A 12,017-nucleotide genomic window follows, 5' to 3' on the forward strand; every position below is an offset into this window, starting at 1 on the left:
GGGGTAGTAAAAATAGGGCTCTGAAGAACTACAAAATCACCCGCGATAGGAACTGATTTGACCAGGCTACTTTATTGTAGGCCTATAAGGTTTGTGGTTATTAGTAATAGTTTACTATTGTTGGTTTACATCTTAGGCTTACTGTTTTCCTGTTAATTTGTTATATGGGTAATATGACAAAAAGAAAGTAAACCTGCTCAAATATGTTCAATATCCAGTATTTACTGAAAGGTGCATAATTTGAGGTGCTTGCCATCCAGTGGCAGATTAGATGGGTAAATTTACCCCCTCCATAAACTTTTGATTATAGGCTACTCAAAGATTTTTTCATTTACAGTAGAACTTTATCTATGACCATTTTCAAGCCATAGCCTTTTGAAAATTTGATATAAGTTATGAGAGGAAAAGAAGATATCAGGTAACCGCATAACCGGTTCCATGTGGTCCGATTGGATGATCATGTTTATTTCTCGGGAATATGAAGTTGCCCAATATCAAAGGGAACGTGCCAGAACCACAATACAATAACAGCATTGTTCAGAGAAATGCCTTGTGTATCATCAGCTTTGGAGGACACATACACATCACAGTCTAAGTTGTTCCAAAGTTCTACCAAAAATAGCCAAACTTACAGTATAAGTGTGGGTGAGCAAGTAACCATGTGGTTAAGTAAGTGGGTTGGTGTGAGAGAGGGAGTGTATTGTGTGTGTGTGTGTGTGTGTGTGTGAGTAACCTACTGTACATTGAAAACTGCACTCTCAAGCAGTCTTTAATGGACCATGTTTTTAACAGACATACACGTTTTGGCCACTATATCATTGGTTCCCAAAGACTGGGTCGCAGGAGTTTTTATTTGGGTCGCCAGCACAATTTATGTTGTGTAATAGGCCTAGCTTATACCATTTAACCAGGAAAGCTATCAGTTTTCTATTAGGATATAGTTTGTTTACCACAGTGATGGCCCTAATAGCTCTGAAACTGGGGGCGAACGCGTCGCAGAGGGGGCAGCGTGCATCTCACTCGCAAAAGGAAACATTTCTGTGGGGCGCCTGCTATGGACCTCGCAGTTGCAAAATGCAAGGGACATGAATCAGCATGAACATTAACGGACATGAATCAGCATGAACATTAACGGACAGCTTCCGTTGACCGATTAAAATCTAGTTACCATGCTGTCAACTAAAGCAGACATCCGTATACCGGGCATGGCTATTCAATTTGCGTCATAGGCTGAGAGTTTCGTTTGTAGATGCACTCTTTAAAGTTAATAGCAGCCTCCTTACATTCCTTATTATTTCGGATTTAAAATGCACACCAATGCATTATATAAGGCTACAATTTAAATGGACATTTTAAAAGCTATTATTTCCTCTTGTTTTCCACCTCGCAAACTCTATTATCTTTTGGCTATTGCGCAAAAGCCTCTTATTCTGACAACATAGCTTGTCACAACACCAATACACAGCCTTAGTATAAGGCCTACAAACAAGCAAACGTTTAACTTGCGGATTCAATGTGGATTCAACTTTCCAAAGAAGCCTCCAAAAATAGGCTACAATATAACGACTTGAGTTATTTGCTATGTTTACATCGGAATTAACGCTGTTATGGATCCATTTGTCTGCAACGCAACGTAGCCAACATCTCTACAACATCTCTCTTCAGATATACAGGAACAGTGGGTCCCTAGAAAAAAAGTTTGGGAAACACTGCTCTAGATGACCCTGCTTTAACACATTTTTTGGGGTGTATGACAGAATCCTGCACGACTCCTGCCTGCGCAGTTGACTCCTGCACGGTCCCACAAATCACTTCAGGATCCAGAGATTTCGCCAACACGCTTTTCTATTATGCTATTATATCTTTTTGCAAATTACGGAATGTGAACTAGTGAACATGAAATTAATGGTAACCCTGCTGCCAGTTGTTTCCTGTTTTTTCTGTGATTAACAGTAAATTCCTGTTGAAAAACATCACAGGGAGTGCACTGTAAAAAAAACATCAACAGGAATAAACTGTTAAAATAACAGGAAAATAATGGTAACCCTGCTGCCAGTAATTTCCTGTTATTTAACAGGGAAATATTTTACAGTGTACTGTATGTCTTTCAGGTAGAACTAATCAATAATGTTTCATAAAGACTTGAAGACCTTTGTGCCTTAATATGTTTTTTCCCTTTTCTCCTTAATTACAGTTCCCTAACATAAAAGTCTTTGTGAGTACAATTACCAAGACATTTCTTTGGAGTGTACTTAGGTGTACAACAACTCTTGTTGTTACACACTAATGTGTAATCACCCATGTGTATCACCAGTAAACTCCTAGGTGTGATGCCTAATTCACTCAGCTTAAAGGAGAATTCCGGTGTGATATTGACCTGAAGTGTGTTGAAACATGATACCGAGTGTGAACGTATGTCTCATAGCTCATCTCGGCTTGTCCCCTGCACTCCGAAATCTAGCGCTAGTTGGCCGATGCTACCAACAGGTTTTCAAAGGGGGTGCCTCGGGCATCGGCCTAGCTATGCAAATAAATCACTGTTTTACACCATTTACGAGGCTCAAAGTAGCTCCACAGTTCATTGGTAGACTTCCGAGGGCCCTGACATTTAAAACGAGACATTGAGAACTTTGAAAAGCACTGGTAGTTTATTTACAAGACGATTTATACAGACAGTACCTTCAGGAAGTTTACCGTTCGCCGCCATCTTGAATCTTGAAGTCACGATAAGTCGAGCGACGAGTACGAATGAATGAAGGTATGATAAGGGATCAGATTCCAAAAATAATTCCGTGGAAATGCATGGATTCCAGTTGCTTCCAGTAGAATCCATGCATTTCCAAGGAATTATTCTTACTGTCTGTATAAATCGTCTTGTAAATAAACTACCAGTGCTTTTTCAAAGTTCTCAATGTCTCGTTTTAAATGTCAGGGCCCTCGGAAGTCTACCAATGAAGAGGTGAATGTCAGCTGGATGAGAACTACGTGTACAACTCCTGACTATAGCAAAAATAAATTAAGGAAAATGAAGAGATGGTGATCAGTGGTTCTCAAACTTTTCTGAACGTTCCCCACTTTGGAGGTTGGGAATTTTTAAGCCCCACCTGACCCCATCACCCCAGCAAAATGGTAACACTAAAATGTTATTTTCACATTACATTTCCTGTCCTCCTGTATTCATGTCCACTGGATCTGATGGTCCTTTATTTAATATGTAGGCCTGTTTATGACTCCTATGTTTATATGTGGCTGTTTTCGTTTTTAATGTATGATTGAAAAAGAAAGACAGTAATAAAGATAGGCACTCAGTTTCCCCTGTATCCCCAGTGGTGGTGTGGCAGGGTCACAGCAGCAGGTGAACTTGAATAAGGACATGGTGGTTAATTGAATTTTAAGTGTTAGCTAGATATAATATTAAAAGTAGACCTAGTGAATACTTTATTTATCAGGTGACAGAGGAACCCCAGCCAGGTTGTTGCTCAGATAGAGAAGATTCAGGGCTACAGGTGAATTTGACATGGTGTTTTGACTAAATGTTTTACTGTTCGACTACTGTTATTCCATTAGGGTGCTGCAACAATCTTGCCTAGTTGTAGGCCGGGGCCTAGTTCAGGGATAGGTCAGGTGGAATTACAGGTGAGATGTCAACATAGGCTATACAACTATAATGTAATTCAAATGTTTTTTTTGTTTTTCTACACCAAATATAAAATGTGTAATTATTAACTTGCTGCCTTCCTGCATATTATCACATGCAGTCATAGACATAGTTTGAGATTGGTTAATTATATAATGTGGTCTATTTCTAAGTAGGAGTGTGACGTTCAAAACTGACGTCTCGAATCAGTGTCGAGGCTTGGAAGCACAAGTGTTTCGAAACACTGCTTCGAAACGTGGTTCAAAACAGCCATGTCATGTGACCACTGCATTTCAACGGTGTCGGCAGCAGGCTATAATGTGCTGTTCAAACTTTTCAGTGTTTCACAAAGCCTCGCTTTGCCCATCCCTATATAAGGCCCGTTTCACACCGGGTGCATGGCGTGAGCATGTCAGCTGCGTGGTGTGTCCATTTTTACTTCGGCTCCCATGTTAACAGGTTACACATTGCACACCGCCTACGTGACAGGCACGTCTCAGGCGCGTGCATGCTAGGAATAGGACTCACACCTATTTTTCATGCCACACGCAAGCGTGTTGGAAGTGTTTCCATTCAAAACAGTGAAGAAAAAAAATGACGTGAGGAAAAAAGAGACGTTTTAATTGGCAGAGAGGCCGCTGCAGTACTGTATCAGACACGCTTCTGATAACCAAAGACATAGAAAACGCCATGCAGCCGCCAAGCAACAGACATGCAACGTTCACACCACGTACCCTTAGGCAGCAACAGGGAGAGAAGCGGTGAGGAGTCTGATGACAATGAAGAACAGTATAGAACTGGAGACATTCTTGATATAGACCTCTGAAGTTCGCCTACAAAAAAGCTGCCATCTTTGACATCCGGTATCTGGCGATTTTTCCTATGGGAAAATAACATGGGGATTTTGAATAATCGCACCTGTTAAAGTCTCGTGGGGATGAAAAAGTCTGAAATGCAGACGTTTTCCTGAACACACTTTTGTCCTCTGCCTTCGAGTGGATACTGTGATCTCCGGTAAGTGAAGGCGGCACACTTAGATGTTTGCTACTCCAGAGCTAACTTGCAATGCAATTTGCCATAGGTAGTTAGCTTCAATTAACAACCGGATCTCCTTATATGGGCAAAGATGGCCGTTTTGGATCTATTTTGTAGGCGAACTTCAGAGGTCTATTGAGAGCAAGCCAAATCAACCTCATCCCAAATTTATTGGTGTTCAAACATTGCCCAATAAGGTCCTCCACTTTCAGGGAGATTGGTACAGGCAATATCCGTGGCTTCACTATAGCCTGACAGTGAAGGGAATTTTTTTGCTTCCACTGTGTGAAAACATACACAATAAAGCGGACCCAGCATTCTCCTCAAAGGGATATTCCAATTGGAAAAATGCTCTTAGTAGATTTGAAAACCATCAGCATAGCAAGGCTCATCACCAAGCCAAGAAGCAGACCCAATAAAGTAACAACTTTCAAGTGCATGTAGCTTAGCTAACGTCAGACCTCATCTCATTGAGATGGGGTCTGGGAACTACACGTTAATTTTCTCGTATTTGAAACGTGGTTTACGAATGCCTAGAGCTGTTTATTGGGCGCTACGAATGTCTATCAAATGTGTCTGTAAGTAGCTCTTAACCGCTTAACCGCGTCGTCATCGTCTTGCTGTCCCACTTCCGTTCTGTGATTGGTTCCTTCGTTGAGGTGAAAACGAAGTCCATGGAATCCAGGCTGCCTAGCAGCGTGAATAAAATCTTGTGAAGAAGGACTTGTGTAGAGCAGGAGTCCATATGTATTAGATATGTGAACCAGGGCCTAGTACCTCATAAGGTTTTTGTTGGCTTATATGAGGTTTCAGGTACTACTGGAGAGTCAATTGCTAAAGTGGCTAGGGATGTTCTCTTGAGGCTTAATATTCCCATTGCTTATTAAAGAGGTCAAACTTATGACGGCGCAGCAAATATGTCTGAAGCATTCAGGAGTACAAGCAGAAATGAAGAGGCAGCAACCACTAGCATTATATGTGCATTGTGGAACACACTGTGTTACCTTGATAGCCTAATACAGTCTGCATGTGAATGTGGTCCTTTAATACCGGTACGTGATGCGTTGCAATGGGTGCATGAATCAGTGGGGGAATGTAACGAAGTACAAATACTTCATTATTGTACTTAAGTACATTTTCCACGTATCTGTACTTTACTTAAGTAGTGCATACTTTTGACTTTTAATTTGTTAAATTTTGCAGCAATTATCTATTCTACTCCACTACATTTCTACAACACCATCGTTCTGTTCTGTTACATTTTATAATCAGTTTTTTTTTCTCCGACAAAAGGCTGCCACACGTTTGTCTTAGTTGGGTTGCTACCAAATAGTCCAGCAGCATCTTTCACAAAATAAAGTCCTGTGAGAATTTTGGTATGAAAGCAAGCCACTAGAAGCATGGTGTGCACTTTTTAGTTGATGTTTTAATTTTGACAGTATGTTTTATGTTTCTATATATTATAATGTGTTTGTTATAATGTGTTTGTGTTGTATGTATGCTGCTGAGACCTTGAAATTCCCCTGGGGATCAATAAAGTATCTATCTATCTATCTATCTATTGTCTTTTATTCTGTCTCCCAGCAGAGTTGGAGATTTCAGATTTCACTGCTGTTGTACGTACAATCATGCATGTGACGAATAAACTAAACTTGAACTTGAACTGGTGGCACTCTGGGAAATGGTGCGGTCATATAGTTTTGACATATTTAGTGTTTTTATCTGAACGGACATTTTAATTTTGTTATTCTGTATACACTTAATTATACTCCAACAGGGTTATGTTTGGTATCAAACTGACCGGTATGAGACCTCCTACATCACACCTCTGTGAAGCTGGCCCCCCATGTTACTCAAAAATGATTAAAAACACTGCTATTCGTTTGTGCTACGTTTGTGCCGGTTTGTGCCGTAAAAATTATCGTTTGTGCTGTTAAGGGTTTTAAGTAATTAAACTTTAAATTTTTCTGGCCAGTGACGTCACTCAGCCCCCCATACTTGTCCAAATTTCCCCAAAATAGTCTCAATCGTTTGTGCTACGTTTGTGCTCATTTGTGCCGTTAAAAGTAACATTTGTGCTACTATGTTTTTTAAGATATTCCACGTTATTTGTTACACGTGTGACGTCACTCAGCCCCCCATCAATGTCGAAATCTTTCCAAAATGGTCTCAATCGTTTGTGCTAGGTTTGTGCTGATTTGTGCCGTTAAAATAAACATTTGTGCTACTATGTTTTCTGTTATTATGGTTTATTTTTTACTCGCGTGAGGTCACCAGCCCCCCATCAATGTCCAAAACTCACCAAAATGGTCTCAATCGTTTGTGCTATGTTTGTGCTGATTTGTGTCGTTAAAAATAACATTTGTGCAGCTATGTTTTTTAAGTTAACACGCTTTGTTACATGTGTGACGTCATTCAGCCCATCATCAGTGTCCAAATCTCCTCAAAATCGCCGCTGATTTGTGCAATTTAAATAAACGTTTGTAGGGTAGGCTACTATGTAAATTGTCCAGCGGCCTTGTCCAGCAATTGTAGCCTAGCTCATCACCCAGCCCCTCCATCAATGTCCAAACCTAGGCCTATAGCCTACCCAATCGTTTGTGCTGATTGCGCCGAAATTTCTCCTATGTTTATTACACGTGATGCCCAGCCCATCAATGTGTTTTCTGTAACTATATTTTTACATTAGCCTACCAAGTTCTATCTGCTATGCGCATGACATCAGTCTCACACACACTGGCCAAATCGTCCCAAACTGTAGCCTACCAAATGTTTCTCCTGATCTGAGCAGAAAACACAAGTGCAAGGAAGCTGTTTCTTAGGTTTATAGCTAAAGAGTAGCCTAATAATTTAGTCAACTTTATAAAGTGCTAAAAAGGCTACAAATGTACCTTTAGTTTTAGTATAGCCTACTGTCGTATGACTTTAATGTTTAAACATTATTTTGACAAACATACCAATTTAGCCTACCTTCTTGTCCATCTAAAATAACTCCTAGCTTTGCTGCCTCCTTCCTTTGCTGTTTGCAAAGTTTCATATATCCACGGTGGCCTTGGAGACTTGGGTCAGCAACAAAGCCTAAGTGCTGCTTGTGTGCACAATCCACTGTAATTCTGATGCATACAGTTATTGAAGAATACATTTGTTTATCTTAGAGAATATAGGCTACAGTGCAGTGATGAGTTATGGTAGGCTAACTTGGAGTGAATATACACACACAGGGGAAATTATCTCTCGTAAGTCTCTCGTAGCCTACTCCGTAGCTGCGTGATAGTAGGCCTACGCACACTGCTGTGCACACCTGCAGACGCTACTGGCCGGAGAATGAAGTGGTGTTTCTCCACCGCTGAGTAATGGCCTGCAGGTTTATTCTGGTAGTGGTTGCAGTAATTCTGACGTTATGCACAAGCAGCTGGTGTAGGCTACTATAGAACCTTTGGCAGCACAAACAGCCACGTAAATAGTAGCACGTCTTTTCTTTTCTCGGTTAAGGTCAGCACGATATAGCACAAATGTTTCTTTTTTCCTTTTGTTTCTTTTTTTAACAGCGCAATCAGCACAAACGATTAGGACTACGATTGGGCATTGATAAGGGGGGGGGGGGGGCGCTGCTGGGTGATGTCTAGCATAGGCCTACGCTACAACTGCTGAGCAACTTCTGCATAGTACACACACGTTTCTTTAAATGGCACAAATCAACACGCACGTAGCCAAAGCCATCACAACTATTTTGAGGAGATTTGGACACTGATAAGGGGCTGGATGACGTCACACCTGTAACAAAGCGTGATAACTTTAAAAACATAGCTACACAAATGTTATTTTTAACGGCACAAATCAGCACAAACATAGCACAAACGATTGAGACAATTTTGGTGAGTTTTGGACATTGACGAGGGGCTGGTGACGTCACGCGAGTAATAAATAAACCATAATAACATAGTAGCACAAATGTTTATTTTAACGGCACAAATCAGCACAAACCTAGCACAAACGATTGAGACCATTTTGGAAAGATTTCGACATTGATGGGGGGCTGAGTGACGTGTAACAAATAACGTGGAATATCTTAAAAAACATAGTAGAACAAATGTTACTTTTAACGGCACAAACGAGCACAAACGTAGCACAAACGATTGAGACTATTTTGGGGAAATTTGGACAAGTATGGGGGGCTGAGTGACGTCACTGGTCAGAAAAATGTAAAGTTTAATTACTTAAAACCCTTAACAGCACAAACGATAATTTTTACGGCACAAACCGGCACAAACGTAGCACAAACGAATAGCAGTGTTTTTAATCATTTTTGAGTAACATGGGGGGCCAGCTTCACGGAGGTCTACATCACTAGCATGCTTATTTGCCAATATATAAATATCTTGAGTGAATAGCCAACAAGTGATTTTTTTAACCTGAGATAGTAGGCCTAAATGGGAGGATCCCCTCACTAGTCTGCACGCAAGGAATGTCTGCAGGCACAACACAACAAGTCTTTGTTCACAGTAAATCCTTTTCACGGACTAATTTTTGTTTTTGCCAGAGTGTCCCTTCATAGAAAAGAGATGCATCCCTTTCAAAACAACTGGTGCATTTTAACATTCTTAAGGTCTAAATGATTTGGTGAGAGCTCTCTGGTAAAATAGTTTAGATAGCCACACACAGATAAGATTCAACAAATAGATTCTATGAGAAGAATATTTAATGGATAAACATTTCTCTGGAAATCTCCACCTGTTGATCAAATATCCCATTGATAACACAAGGCAACTTTATGCGCAGTGCTGCAGGGCAATGTTCCTGCATTGGGTTTCTGGCCCATCCCCATTGACCAACATTGTTTAACCTTAAATCAACAGTAGGCAAATTTTCGTGGTCAGCGGGAGCAGCACGGGAGGGAGGGGGAGGAAGTAGTGAGCTAGCTCTCTGTTTTGTTTGAAAGTCAACAGAAGTGACGTTACCCAGCATCGCTTAGAGTGCCTTTAAACGGCTAACGTCGTTTACGTTAGTTTAGTTTATGATGGTTGTTAGCAGACAAACTGATCAAACATTTCAGATATCCAACTGTTATTAGTAGAGTGAAAGTGAGATTGATTGTACAACAATTAAAATGAGAGCACAATTTGGTCAAATCAGCGCACTATTTAGTAAAACCTGCGCAGAATTTACTAAATCGTGCGCACGTTTTACTAAATCGTGAGCACGATATACTAAATTGAGAGCCAGTCAAATGACAGCGTTTCTTTTACTGTTGACCTGGCCGTCGGAATCAGTCCAAACACCACAAAGGAGTTCGCAATTTTGGGGACAATTTTGTAACCTCAAAATATTGATGGTGACTAGTCAGTGTCCCCATCTAAACCTACGCCCATGCATGTGTGTGGTTCTAATCTTGCTACTCATATCTGCATTGCATGGTGGTGCGACGAGTAGCATGGCTTCGCCGGCTCTGCCATTATACACACGTGCAACAATCGCTAGCCGGGTTTTGTTAGCCTGCCTCTGTGCTGGGGATGCAGGATGAAAACTGATCCTGCTTCTCGCGATGTCTTAGACTTTGTGAAACTGAAGGTCGCGGGCAGGATACACCGAACTTGCAAGCGGGATATTCTTCCTACATGCAGTGGGGTGAGTCTTCATTCGCTCTGTAATGAGTCATTTAACCATATACCGACTTACGAAGATGATTAATTAACACGAAAACATTGCCTGGTGTCCCTTTAATATCTGTTATTCTAGAGGGGAGCGTACCTATGTTCCCCGGGTCCTATGTTCCCCGCCATTTAAAGGGTCCTACACTCTAAAAAATGCTGGGTTATTTTGTCAACCCAAACGCTGAGTTGAAACTGTTGGGTCATTGTGTGGGGTTGTTTTTACTCATGTTGGGTTATTTTCTGTAACCCAGCTTGTTGGGTTGATAGTTTAGGACAGCGCCCCTCCTCTCCCCTACCTGACGTGAGCACACTACCCAGCACCAGGGTAACTTTGACACAGCTGCATAGTTATTTGAGAGTTCGGGGGAAAATCGTTATTCTTTCAACCGTCCATGCAGTCCAGCAGCTGTCAACATGCAGTGGAAATCAGGCGATTTTGGAAGGTATGTATCTGCTTTTAACTTTTTTATTATTATTATTCAGATGGATTTTAAAAGTCCACCCAGAGATACCCTTCGTGATATGAATGGATATTCTGCCTGCCAATTTCGTTCAGCCTAGATAAGCAGGTTAAGAATTGTGTCATTCAAGCCAGCTAACGTTAGCGAACATTAACTTATAATTACTGCTCATGTTAATGTTAAATCTACACAAAGACAGACTCTTAAAAACATAGTTCTTCACTGGGTATGAACTGCTGAACAGAAACAAAACAAACTTTTACAACGAACTAAAATTAGCATACCAACAGCTGGCTAGGTTAACGTTAGCAGACGGTTGGTATGCTAACGTTAATTAAATGCTTTGTGGTAGTGGAGCATGTGTGTCAGCTAATGTAGATTCTATACAGTCAAAGTAGTCTCTTCACACGTACGGTAATCATCATGCCAAACAACATATTAATTCATTCAGGGTAGCTTCATATTATAGCCATGTAACCTACTGGGTGGTTTTGGGTGGTAACATTAACGTTACAGACAACTTGAATTTAACTAACTGAATGTGTAAACATGAGCTAGCTAACGGTAGAATTATCACTGCCACTAACAACGTAATATTACTGAACGCAGGGTTCTCAAGTTTTGAGCTCAGCTTGGAGTGAGATGGGGGTCAGGGGCGGAGCCAGAGGGGTGGCTCCGGGTGGCACAGGCCACCCTTGAGATTCGATAGAGCATCACAGTCCCGCCCACAGGAGTTTCCGGAAGTAAGAATTCAATGCAATTTCTCCATTGACAATTCGGGTATAAGCCATAAAAACTTAACTGCGCATGGTAGACTCAAAACCAGCTACGGCTGTACTAAGCGATTGTGTATGCTCATATAGACGCCAAAAGTTCACGGGGCACTAACCTCGTTTTGAGATAAATCTCTTTTATTCGCGATGTCTTGGATAAGTACTTCATTACCCACAATCATGAACAATCCCACAATCCCACAGTGATGCCTCTGATTGGTGGAGAGGCCGTTAAGGTCATAGTTTGACCTTTATCAGCGAAAATTATTGACAAAGATGGTGGAGTCTTTTACTGCCTATGGCGAAAATCTTAATGTGAATAAAAACTTTCTAGACGAACATTGGTACTTGTATCAACAAGGATTGTGGTTTATATATCACACGAACTTAGTCAGGGCCAATACACCATCAAATAGAACACTGTAAATGTTAGTTTGAACACTTAACTTTTCAGGTAGCC

The sequence above is a fragment of the Alosa pseudoharengus genome, unplaced genomic scaffold (assembly GCF_046254945.1).
Source record: "Alosa pseudoharengus isolate Yale_2024_CS ecotype anadromous, Long Island Sound unplaced genomic scaffold, YU_APseudo_1.1 YU_APseudo_1.1_scf_1, whole genome shotgun sequence".
Classification (NCBI taxonomy): Eukaryota; Metazoa; Chordata; class Actinopteri; order Clupeiformes; family Clupeidae; genus Alosa; species Alosa pseudoharengus.